Consider the following 12446-nt stretch of genomic DNA (forward strand, 5'->3'; position numbering starts at 1 on the left):
AAGATCACATGGTACAGTTGGCAGAGCTCTTTGAATGACTACAAAAAGCAAAACTGGTGATAAACTTAAATAAAACAGAATTCGTGAAAACAGAAGTAATATTCTTTGGGCATATCATCAGTCATGGAAGGTTGACCCCACGCAAAGAAGAAGGGCATTGAGGAATTTCCCCAACCAACCCTGAAGAAAGAGGTGCTTTGATTCTTAGGACTCAGCGGATTCTATCATAAGTTTGTTCCAAACTTTAGCAGTGTTGTGGCACCATTAACAGATTTGCTGAAGGCGAACACAAGGTGTCGGTAGACAGAACAATACCAGGAGGCATTTTACCATTTCGAATCGATACTAACCATCAAACCAGTTTCAGCTGCACCAAACGTTTCAAAACCTTTTAAAGTTGCCATTGATGCTGGTGACATAGGAGTTGGAGCTGTACTCCTACAGGAAGATGAGAATGGGATTGAACTGCCAGTTGGTTACTTTTTGAAGAATGCAGCTGAAAATGTGTTGCTGGTTAAAGCACAGCAGGTTAGGCAGCATCCAAGGAATAGGAAATTCGACGTTTCGGGCATGATGAAGGGCTTATGCCCGAAATGTCGAATTTCCTATTCCTTGGATGCTGCCTAACCTGCTGTGCTTTAACCAGCAACACATTTTCAGCTGTGATCTCCAGCATCTGCAGTCCTCATTTTTTACTTTTTGAAGAATATCAACATCCACCGAAGGCAATACTCTACGATCAAAAAAAGAACCATTGAGTTTGGTACTGGTCTTACAATATTTTAATGTATATGTCACAACCAATGTATCGGAGATGGTTATGTACACAGATCACAATCAGTTTACATTCTTCAAATGCTTTAAAGACAATATGAAACTATTTCGATAGAGTCTTATGTTAGATTTTATAAGACTGGGGAAAATTGAACAGTTGAAGGAGAACTGCCAAGCCGCCAGCATCTGCAGACTGCCCAGAGAATAGTTCTCTTAAAAGTGCCTTTATCGATCTGTAACCTGGAAAACAGAAATCCCTGAGAAGGAGGAAGATATAAAGAGAAGATTCGACATCTGACTGGTTTTGAAAATTTGAATTTTTGGTAAATCTTAATTGGGGGTTTTATTGCACTGGTATTATAGAAGGGAAATTAAAAGATAGGTTAGAGGAAGGTTATTGTTGTAAATAGTTGTTAGTTAATTATTCTGTTATACTTGCTATTTAGTTGTTAATTTTTACTTTAAATCGTTCTTGGCTTCTTGAAGTTTCAGATTACTGCACAGATAAATCTTTTCTGTGTTGCTGGTTTAAATTAAGCAGGCGGGTTTACCCCGTGACATAACAGTTGGAATATACTTCATTTATAATCATTGGGATTATAATTCAGCACTAGAAATGGCAGGGAGAGCCTGTGCAATGATCCCACAAAAATAGTCAATGACTTGTTCAGAATTTTTAAATGTTACAACTCATATGCCAGTTACTCCATAGCACTAGTGAAAATAAGCAGCTTATTTAAAATGTTGGCTGTTCAAATGATCTCAAGAAGATAGCGAATATTGAAGTCAATATACTTCTGTTTCCAGAGCTGTAAATATCATTTGCTTTTTTTACTGCGGTGCTGTTAAAAATCTTAAAATAATTTATTGTCTTGTAATCTTGATTGAGTGATATCCTTAGGGTCAACAATTACCTTGTCCCTCAATTTATCTCTGCTGCAGTGCTGCAAAGCCTTCTCCCAAACTTTGCATTCCTTCCGGTTTTTGTTTCAGATTTCAAACATCTGTAGTTTTTTTTAAAAAATGGTTCCGTAATCACTGATATGATTGCATAAGTATCAACCTCTACTAGAACTAGACAATCATTTAACCTAATGTTTATTTCGATTGGTTCTTTTCTTTATCTTTAGTGTCTACTCTAAGGTTTTTGATATCTTCTATTTTTAACTTTGTTGCAAAAGAAAACTATGCACATCCTAATGGGTCTTCCACTATATTGATGTATTGCCCTATTAACATTTATTAACAATGACCTTGTAAAACCACAAAAAATTCCGAAAGCACTGTATGAACGTCCAATGTAATTCATTTGAATTAAATCAGTTAAAACACTTAAAATAACAGCACAGAATGGATGAAAGCATATTTCCATGGATCATGTGTTAGGAAGTGTTCCCTTTTGTTAGCAGTTTTCTTTTAAAAAAATAAGAATATAAAGGATGAAAGTATAAGTTTTATAAAATAATCCACAAAGTTGAAGTACTGGAAAAGGGGCAACACAACCCACTGTTTTAAAAAAAGTATTTTCTATTCTTCGAAATCAGCTATCAGAGTGCAACATTAGAGTCCAAGAACAGTCCATGGTTAAATAAAGGATGACTTGGTGACAGGATACTGGCCTCTGTAGAGTTGTGTCAGTGGTGACGAGAATGAGATTGGGTATTTATCCAATTGCGAAACGTGCTTTTCCATTCGTTTAAAATCCCCACAAAGGCAAACCAGATGACCGTTTAACCAGGTTTATTTTGATTAGCTCTGATTTTGATGTCGCTGAGCAATTTAACTGCTCCAGACTAGATTCGGGTGGACTTTCCAGGGTATGAACTCTCCTGGATATTGGCTGTGAATGATCTTACTCACTTTGGATGTAGAACTCTTTTTCCTTAAGTCTGTATACTAGCAACTGTTACAATGGCTTGCTGACCCGGACCTTTTGGACAACGCTTGGCTTTGTTTTGGAGTTTTGCTGTGGACTGACCTGGAGCCCCTCTGATCAGGATATGTCCTGAATTAGGCTGTGCAATTCTGGCGAGGATGTCCACTTACATCAGAATTTCCTGCAACTCACGTGCTCCACTTTCCATATTTCCACTGATAAAGCCTGTGGTAGCGCCAGTTTGAAATCCAGTTGGGCTTCAGTTAGTAGGCGTTTTTGCATAGTTACATTGTTAATTCCACAAACCAAATGTCCCTATGCATCTCATTAAGGGTTAAACTAAGTCACAAACTTCTGCCGGTCATCTTAACGGAGCCAAAAATCCTGATATGGATTCTCCTAGTTCTTGAATTGCCAAGTAAAAATGAAAACATCTCAAAATTAGAGGAGGTTCGGGGTCATGATATTCTTTAACTGCATGAGTTTACTCAGCCAGACTAGGGAGATTTAAACAATCCTTGGATAAGCACATAGATGGTGATGGGATAGTGAAGGGGGATGAGCTTAGATTAGTTCACAAGGTGACGCAACATCGAAGGCTGTACTGTTCTTTGTTCTATCTGTCAATTCTTGAAAGGTTTTAGTATCTGCTTCCTCAGGGAAAGTTAGGCTCCTAATAACAGAATAAGATGCAGCTGCAAAGGCTGTCAGCAGAATTACTTGTTACTTTTTGTCTGGCAGAATGTAATTTGTCCAGAAAAAGTAACACATTCCTTCCACATACTGGGCTCAGTCCTGAACGGCAGGGTCAAAGGAACCAAGCTTCCCAGTCAGAAATAAAGTGGGGGAAATTATTATTCCAACTCAAAAGATAACTAGTGCAAACAAGTTCCTTCAAGAACATGCTTCACTCAGTTAAAAATCACAACACCAGGTTATAGTACTTACAGGGTTACATTGTACTTTGCTCAAAAAACTACATGCAATCATGTAGAACTCTGAGCTCAAAGACTGCATGAATTAATGTAAAACTCCATTATCTCACTTTTTAGATTTGAATCAATTTAAACATCATGGCATAGACAGAGAACACGGGGGCTAATACCCTCAACATATTGTCTAGTTATCACCATTGTTAACAGCTAACCTGAGAATGCAACTTTTTTAAAAAGCTTTTGTGATCTACACATGAAAGAAGTGAAACAATCATAGCATTCAGACAGATGAAAGACTTAACACAATCAAGTTTTCAATGTATAATTTCAGTTACATCACACTGTAAAGTTTTGCTATAAATTCTGTGTGTTATGATTGAGCCCTCCACTATCACCTGATGAAGGAGTGATGCTCCAAAAGCTAGTGTGCTTCCAATTTAACCTGTTGGACTATAACCTGGTGTTGTGATTTTTAACTTTGTACACCCTAGTCCAACACCGGCATCTCCAAATCATGCTTCACTCAGGCAACTATTTTCTATGTGGAAAATGTTGAGCCAATCTAGGTGAATTTCTCACAATCAACTTCACCATATCAAGCTTGGGCCCAAGCCTTTTACCACAATCAGTGGTTACTGAACCAGTTGCTTTTCATAAGACATCAGAACCAAAATTGGACCCTTAATCTGTAAAGGCTCCCCAGTATAGATTCTCAGCTTTGCTGAGGTCTTGTTTAAACTTAACGGCTTTGAGTTGATAGTGAATTATGTTAAAACTTGGTTCTGCAATCACTGGTATTGGCTGCACCGGTATCAACCTCCATTAGAGCCAGATGACCATTTAACCAGATGTTTACTTTGATTTTTCTCAGCAATTTAACTGTTCCAAACCGGCTTCTATGAAGTTACTTCAGTGCCGAAGAGAGTTTACGCAAAAGCGGTTTACAGCTTGTTTAAAATTCCCAAAGGTAAACTGACCCATTGAGCTTCAAAATTGATACACCCGGTGCTGCCAATTCCACAAATAGAACAGGTTTGAGAATTCCTTCATTTTCCAGCCTTCTGATTTCTGCCTCTACATTTACCTGGTACCTACAAGGGTACCAGACGGGATTCATGAAAATGCTTCCAGGCAGTTTGCAAGGTGGCTTTAACTCTTCTGATAGTCCTTAGACCTTCCTGGAAGACTTCTGATTATTTAATTAGGAGTTCACTCATATCACCATTTACCTGGATGACGTTCTAATAACAAGAAAAACCATTAAAGACTTAGAGAACTTGGACATTGTCCCAGACCTCCCCTCCAAGTGACCTACTTGGACTAAAGAGTGATTGGGTATTAGGGACATGGAATGATGGAGAGGGATGGAGAGCTGCACTTGAATGGCATAAGGTTTTGGGTAGTGGCGCAATTCATCACTTGAACCCTCATAGCATTCGGCTGGCACCAGCAGCTACTCTCTGGTTCATTCTTTTTGTCTTAATTGCTTCATGTGTATCAAGAACTTAAAGTAATAATATTCTTAGAGTCTTTGTCACAGTATAAACTCTTCCTATTCATATACCCATCCATTGCTTTTTTAAATATTGCAATTGTAACAGCCTCTATTAGTTCTTCTGGCAACTCAATCCATACATGCACCACCCTCTGCTTGAAAACATTGCCTGTCAGGTCCCTTTTAAATCTTTCCCTTCTCACCCTGTACCTATACCCTCTCGTTCTGGATTCCCCCACCTCAGGAAAAAGATCTTGTATTTTACCCTCTCTATGCCCCTCATGATTTTATAAACCTCTAAAAGGTCACCCCTCAGCCCCTGACACTCCACAGAAATTAGATTATTTCCAGTGTGGAAACAGGCCCTTCGGCCCAACAAGTCCACACCAACCCTCCAAAGAGAACCCACACAGACCCATTCCCCTACATTTACCCCTTCACCTAATGCTACAGGCAATTTAGCATGGCCAATTCACCTAATCTGCACATCTTTGGGCTGTGGGAGGAAACCGGAGCACCCAGAGGAAACCCACGCAGACACAGGGAGAATGTGCAAACTCCTTACAGCAGTTGCCTGAGGCGGGAATTGAACCCGGGTCTCTGGCGCTGTGAGGCAGCAGTGCTAACCACTGTGCCACCTGTAAAACAGCCCCAGACTATTTAGTCTCTCCCTATAGCTCAAACCCTCCAACCCTGGCAACACCCTTGTAACTCTTTTCTAAACCATTTCAAGTTTCATAACATCCTTCCAATAGGATTGTTTGTTACATGGCACATAAGAGTCATACAGCACAGAAACAGATCCTTTGATCCAACTCATCCGCACCAACCAGAAGGACCCATGGCGAGGAGTCACTGATAAAACTACACAGTGATATCAAAAAGTCTCATTCCACTAAACACACCATGGACTTCTCTCGACTAACTGTCCCATTCTTGGACACCTCAGCACCACACTCTACCACAAACCCACAGACAACCTCATAATGCTTCTCCAGCTTCCACCCAAAACATATTAAAACAGCCATCCCCTATGGACAAGCCCTACGTGTACACTGGATCTGTTCAGATGAGGAGGAATGTGATGAGCACCTGGAAGCACTCATGGATACCCTCATAAGAATGGGATACGATGCTCAACTCATTGACCGCCAGTTCCGACATACCACAGCAAGGGACCGTAATGACCTCCTCAGCAGACAGACATGTGCTGCAACTGATAGGGTACCATTCGTTGTCCAGTACTTCCCATAAGCTGAAAAACTACGCCATGTTCTTCGTGACCTGCAACACATTATCAATGAGAATGAGCACCTCGCCAAGACCTTCCCCATACCTCCACTGCTTGCCTTTAAACAACTGTCAAACCTCAAACGGGTCATTGTTCGTAGCAATCTGCCTGGCTTTCGGCCAACTCCATACAACCTTGTCACGGTAGGCACTGCAAGACGTGTCAGAGTGTGGACATGGATACCACCATTACACGTGGGGACACCTCCCACCATGTTTGTGGCAAGTACTCATGTGACTCACCCTACATTGTCTATCTTATACGTTGCATGCAAGAATGCCCTGAGGCATGGGGAAACCAAGCAAAGGCTATGGCAACAGATGAATGGGCACCGCACAACAATCAACAGATAGGAGTGTTCCCTCCCAGTTGGGGAACACCATCGGTCCAGGACATTCGACCTCGAACTTTCAGGTGACCATCCTCCAAGGCGGACTTCGGGATAGGCAGCAGCGAAAAGTAGCCGAGCAGAGGCTGATAGTTAAGTGCCGTTCCCATAAGGAGGGCCTCAACCGGGACCTTGGGTTCATGTTACACTACAGGTGACCAGCATTGCACTATACACACACAGACACTCTCTCTCAGACACTCACAACACCTCCACCCCAGACACACTCCCACTCCCACATGCACCCCCTCACAGATTTAAGACACTCTACACTCACATACACACACTCTCAACCCAGACAGACACACACACAAAGACCCACATGCATACATAAACATATACATTTGTGGGGTGAATTTGTATGCACGGAATTACATTATACTTTGCTCAAAAACTGCATGAATTCATGTAAGACTCTGTTATCTCACTTTTTAGATTAGAATCAGTCTAAACATTATGGCACAGACAGAGAACACAGGGGGCTAACACCTTCAACATATCCCTGATGAAGGGCTTTTGCCCGAAACGTCGATTTTACTGCTCCTCGGATGCTGCCTGAACTGCTGTGCTCTTCCAGCACCACTAATCCAGAACCTTCAACATATTGTCTAGCTAACACCAATTATTACAGTTAACCTGAGAATAGAATGCAACTTTTAAAAAAATGCTGTAATTTACACATGAAAGAAGTGAAACTACCATGGTATTCGAACAGATGAAAGACTCAACAAACAATCAAGAGATTTTTCAATGTATAATTTCAGTTACATCACACTGTAAACTTTTGCTATAAAATCTGTGTCTTACAATTGTGTCCTCCACAACCACCTGATAAGGAGCGGTGCTCCAAAAGTTAGTGCTTCCAATTAAACCTGTTGGACTATAACCTGGTGTTGTGTGACTTTTAAATTTTGTACATCCCAGTTCAACACCAGCATCTCCAAATCATGTCGCAAACAGAGACACGGGGACGTACAAAGATGCATTTTTATCAATTAGTCAAATATAAAAACAGATTATACAGAGTTTACAAGATTAACATTTCAAGCTTCAACATATGCTTTGGAAGTTTGGCAACTTGTCCTGATCTGCTGATTGTATTCCCTCGAGAGGCACAGGTTGTTTCTAGTTGCATTTGCTTTACAAATTGGTTGTTATCACTCAACATCACTGCATAATCTTCAATGTTAGAATGTTCCTCTTCAGTATCTTCCTGCATGATTGGGATGTTTTACATTGGTTTGACCTGGTTTCTACCCTTTGCAATGTAATACCATGGTCAGTAATGACTTTGTGTGATCTGAGCTGATGCATTTTCCAGAAACCTTGTCTGATATTGAAGTTGTATTTCTAACCCTTGTAAAGTTTTGGTGGTTCTTTATTTGCTCATAAGTTTGAATAGCTCATTCAGTACAACGTTTGCATTATCCAAACAGTGTTCACTATTCGTCAATCATATTAAAGCCCATCTGTTTTGATAAAATGTGTTACACCAAGAACAACCTGTAACTCAACCAAATTTTTTAGACATGACCTGTCCTTATCAAAGCCAGGTTGACTGTCTGGTATTAACTTATTTTTCTCTAAGAGTGTATTTACCTTATCCCATATTATGGTTTCCATCAGTTTTCCCATTACTGATGTCAAGCTGACCGGTCTGCAGCTTCCTGGATTATCCTTTGTCCCTTGCTGAAACAACAGTGTCACGTTTACATCCTCCAGTCTTCTGGGACTAATCCTGTATTCAGCAAGACCTGAAACTTTTCTGTCAACAGGTGCACAATTTGCTTCCTTACCTAGCAAACTAGGATGCTTCCCATCCAAGCTTGGTGACTTTTCTACCTGGAGTGCTGCCAGCCTTAGTAGCACCTTTGTATACCACTTTATCTTTTACTACCACTTAGTCACTCATCACCACATTTTCAACTTCACCAGTATCACCACTTTCTAACTTGATAAAGACAGAAGCAATGTACTTATTTTGTACCTTTGTCATACCTTTGCTTCATTGAGCAGCTTGCCCTGCTTATTCCTTTGGGGCTCACTAAGGCAATCTTTTACATCGTGATCTTCTCTATCAGTTTTTCATAGCACGAATTTCCACAGCATGAGGTTGCAGCAAAATGCAACAATTGAATTATACCAAAATGCCCTGTATTTGACGAGATGAGAGAGTGTGAATGAGGGCAGTGCTGTGGATATTGTGTATTTGAATTTTCAGGTGCTACATGGCAGTTTGTATAGCAAATCAAAAGGTCTTTGGAAATGATGGGTCCTTGGCAGCATGGATTAGATGTTGGCTAAAAGACAGGAAACAGAGGGTGACAATAGATGGGCATTTGTCAGACTGGTGATGTGTTGAAAGTGTTGTTCAGGGATCGGTGTTGGGACTCTTGCTTTTTCTGATTTATATAAACAATTTGGGAGATGGGTGTTGAGGGAAAAATCTCTAAATTTGAAGATGATACAAAACTACGGAGAATAGTGATGTGAGGATATGCAGAGCAACTTCAGAGGGATTAGATTAGATTACTTACAGTGTGGAAACAGGCCCTTTGGCCCAACAAGTCCACACCGACCCTCCAAAGAGCAACCCTACATTTACCCCTTCATCTAACAATACGGGCAATTTAGCATGGCCAATTCACCTAACCTGCACATTTTTGGACTGTGGGAGGAAACCGGAGCACCCGGAGGAAACCCTTACAAACAGAGGGAGAATGTGCAAACTCCACACAGACAGTCGCCAAGGCTAGAATCGAACCTGGGTCCCTGGTGCTATGAGGCAGCAGTGCTAATCACTGAGCCACCGTACAAGTTGGCCAAATGGGCTGAAACCTGGCAGATGAATTTCAATAACAATAAATGTGAGGTAACACATTTTAGTAGACGAAACATGGAGAGATAATACAGGCTCAGTGTTACAACTTGAGGGGAGTACAGGAGCAGAGGGACCTCTGGGTTCAAGTGCATAATTCTCTGAAGGTGTCCAGGCAAATTGAAACAGCTATTAAGAAAGCTTATAGGATCCGGAGATTTATAAATAGACGCATAGAGTATAAAAGCAAGGAAGTGATGCTACACATCTACAAATCATTGGTCAGACTACATTTGGTGTATTGTGTTCCATTCTGAACATGTTAAAAGGAAGGATGTTAAAATCCTGGAGAGATTGCAAGGGAGATTTCCTCGAATAATGAGGAATTTTAGATACAACGAAAGGTTAGAGAAATGGAGCTTATTTTCTTTGGAGCAGAAGAGATTAAGAGGTGATCTCACTGAGGTATTCACAGTTATGAACAATTTGACAGGGTAAAGAAAGATACGCTATTTCACTGAGAACACAACCAAATATTATTTAAATGGCTAATGGAATATTGACACTTATTTCAAGGGGGTTAAAGTAAAAGACTATGACGCTAAGTTTTACTGCAACTGCAAAGTGCTGGTGAGACCACATCTGAAGTACTGTTAGCTGTTTTAACCCAGTTATCGAAGGAAAGGTATCATTTAATTGGAGTCCGTTTAGAGAAAGTTCACTAGGATGATCCCTGATATGGAGGGACTGTCTTATAAGCAAAGGCTAAACAGGCTGGAACTACTCAATGGAGTTTAGAAGAAAGAAAAGCGATCTCATTGAATTATATAGTACTCTTAAGGAGCTTAATAGGGTAATTGCTAATGTTTTCTCTCATGAGGGTGTAGGATCATAAGGCATAGTCTCAGAACAAAGGGACACCAGTTCAAAACTGAGATGAGGAGGAATTTCTTCTCTCACAGGGGTGCGAGTCTTTGGAACTCTGCCCACAAACAGCCCACAGATGAGTAGGGGAATCAAGGGTTACAGGAAAAGGACAGGGAAGTGAACATGAAGAATGCCAGATCAGCCATGATCCTATTGAAAGTCAGAGCAAATGGCCAACTCATGTTCCTATTGTTTATGGCCTCAACTAGAAGGGCCAAGTTTATGTTCTATCCACTCCATATGTGTATAAAAACATCTCTGAACAGGTTGATTAGAAAATGCCTGTACTGAGAGTCAGGAATCCTGCATCGGATAATTCCCTGACTCCCAAAGCCTGCCCACCATCAGCAAGGCACAAGTCATGAGTGTGATGGAATACAGCAGCACTTGCCTGGATGATTGTCTCTCCAACAACACTCAAAAAGCTTGTTATCATTGAAGACAGGCAGCCCACTTGACAGAAACCACATCCACTCAGAATCCAGACTTGTAAATATATTGTTATTTTCATCATTTCTACAGGCTGTTCACCCTTTCACTGTTGAGCTGCTGCGGGACTGGAGGGTGCAAAGAAGGAAAATCCTATGCGTGAGCTCCACAAAAAGAACCTATGTTTGAAAATCTGCTTAGGTGTAAGTGGTGACAGACTCACCAGAGCTGCTGAAGTCCTGGAGCCACTCACCAGCTAGACGTCTATCTGCCAAAGCTTGCTAAATTATGTGAACATTTGGTATTAGAAGAAATGAGAAGATTGCTGTTCATTGCACAATCTGAGGACCCAAAGTTGAGGAAATCCTAGAGAAAGATCTAAAGGTTCGGAAATATGAACTAAAATAGAGTAACTTCCGAAACACGGGAAACTTTGGCCTTGGTATCCAGAAGCATGTTGATCTGGGCATCAAGTATGATCCTAGTATTGGAATTTACAGTGTGGATTTCTAGGTGGTCACAGATGACCTGGTTTGACATTTCTGGAAAAAAGGTCGAAAGGGTTCAAAACACCAAGATTCCCAAGGAAAAATCGATGAAGTGGTTTCAGCAAAAATATGATGGCATCCTCCTGACTGGAAAGTAATTTGAAGAGAACATGAAAAAGAAATAAAATCAATTCGTAACACGTGAGAAAAAAAGGCAGCTCACCACCAGCTTCTCAAGAACAACGCGGGATGGGCAACAAATGCTGGCTTAAACATCGGTGCCCACATCCCATGAATAAATGTAAAATTTCAATTGCAATTTACATATGAGAATTCCAACTTGCTTGTGAAGTGTATTTCTACATTTTTACTCTTGGAAATTCTGTCTCTAATCTTTTGACTCAGTCATTTAACTCCGTAACATGTGGAAATAGTTTCTCCCTATCTGTTTCCGTTAATACCGTAGAAATCTTAATCTCATCAACATTTAATTTTCTAAATTCCAAGAATCTCTCAGTTTAACTTCTGGAGCCCAAGTACCAAATTCATGCAGTATGCTCTCTTAATATATCCTTTCTAAGCTGTATTGTTCATAGTACCCTAATGTAGTTTAATCAGGGCTTTGTGAAGCTGAAACATAACTCCTACCCTTTCTATTCTGTTCCTTTAGATACAAATAATTTAATTAGCCTTTTTGATAGGTTACTAACAGAAAATAATGTACTTGGACAAGTCTCTTTGGACTGGTTAGCTCAGTTGCTCAATGGCTATTTTGCGATGCAGAGTGACATCAACACTGTGGGTTCAATTCCCGCATCAACTGAAGTCATGATGAAGGACTCTTCTTCTCAATCTCCCCCATGTCTGAGGCATGATGACCCTCAGGTTAAACTACCACCAGTCCCCTCTTTCTCCAATGACAGAGCAACCTTACGGTCTAGTAAGAGTATGACAACTTTTCCTTACCCTTTATCTTTAGGTCTTTGGAAAATGCAGATATGTAGCTTCATATTTCATCATTTAAC

At 40.5% G+C, this 12446-nt stretch overlaps 1 pseudogene; it reads left to right on the forward strand.

The window, feature by feature from the left end:
* Window positions 1–11070: 11070 nt before the first annotated feature.
* On the forward strand, window positions 11071–11579 carry LOC132821416 (large ribosomal subunit protein uL5-like; annotated as a pseudogene).
* Window positions 11580–12446: the final 867 nt, after the last annotated feature.

Source organism: Hemiscyllium ocellatum, chromosome 13 (assembly GCF_020745735.1).
Source record: "Hemiscyllium ocellatum isolate sHemOce1 chromosome 13, sHemOce1.pat.X.cur, whole genome shotgun sequence".
Taxonomy (NCBI): domain Eukaryota; kingdom Metazoa; phylum Chordata; class Chondrichthyes; order Orectolobiformes; family Hemiscylliidae; genus Hemiscyllium; species Hemiscyllium ocellatum.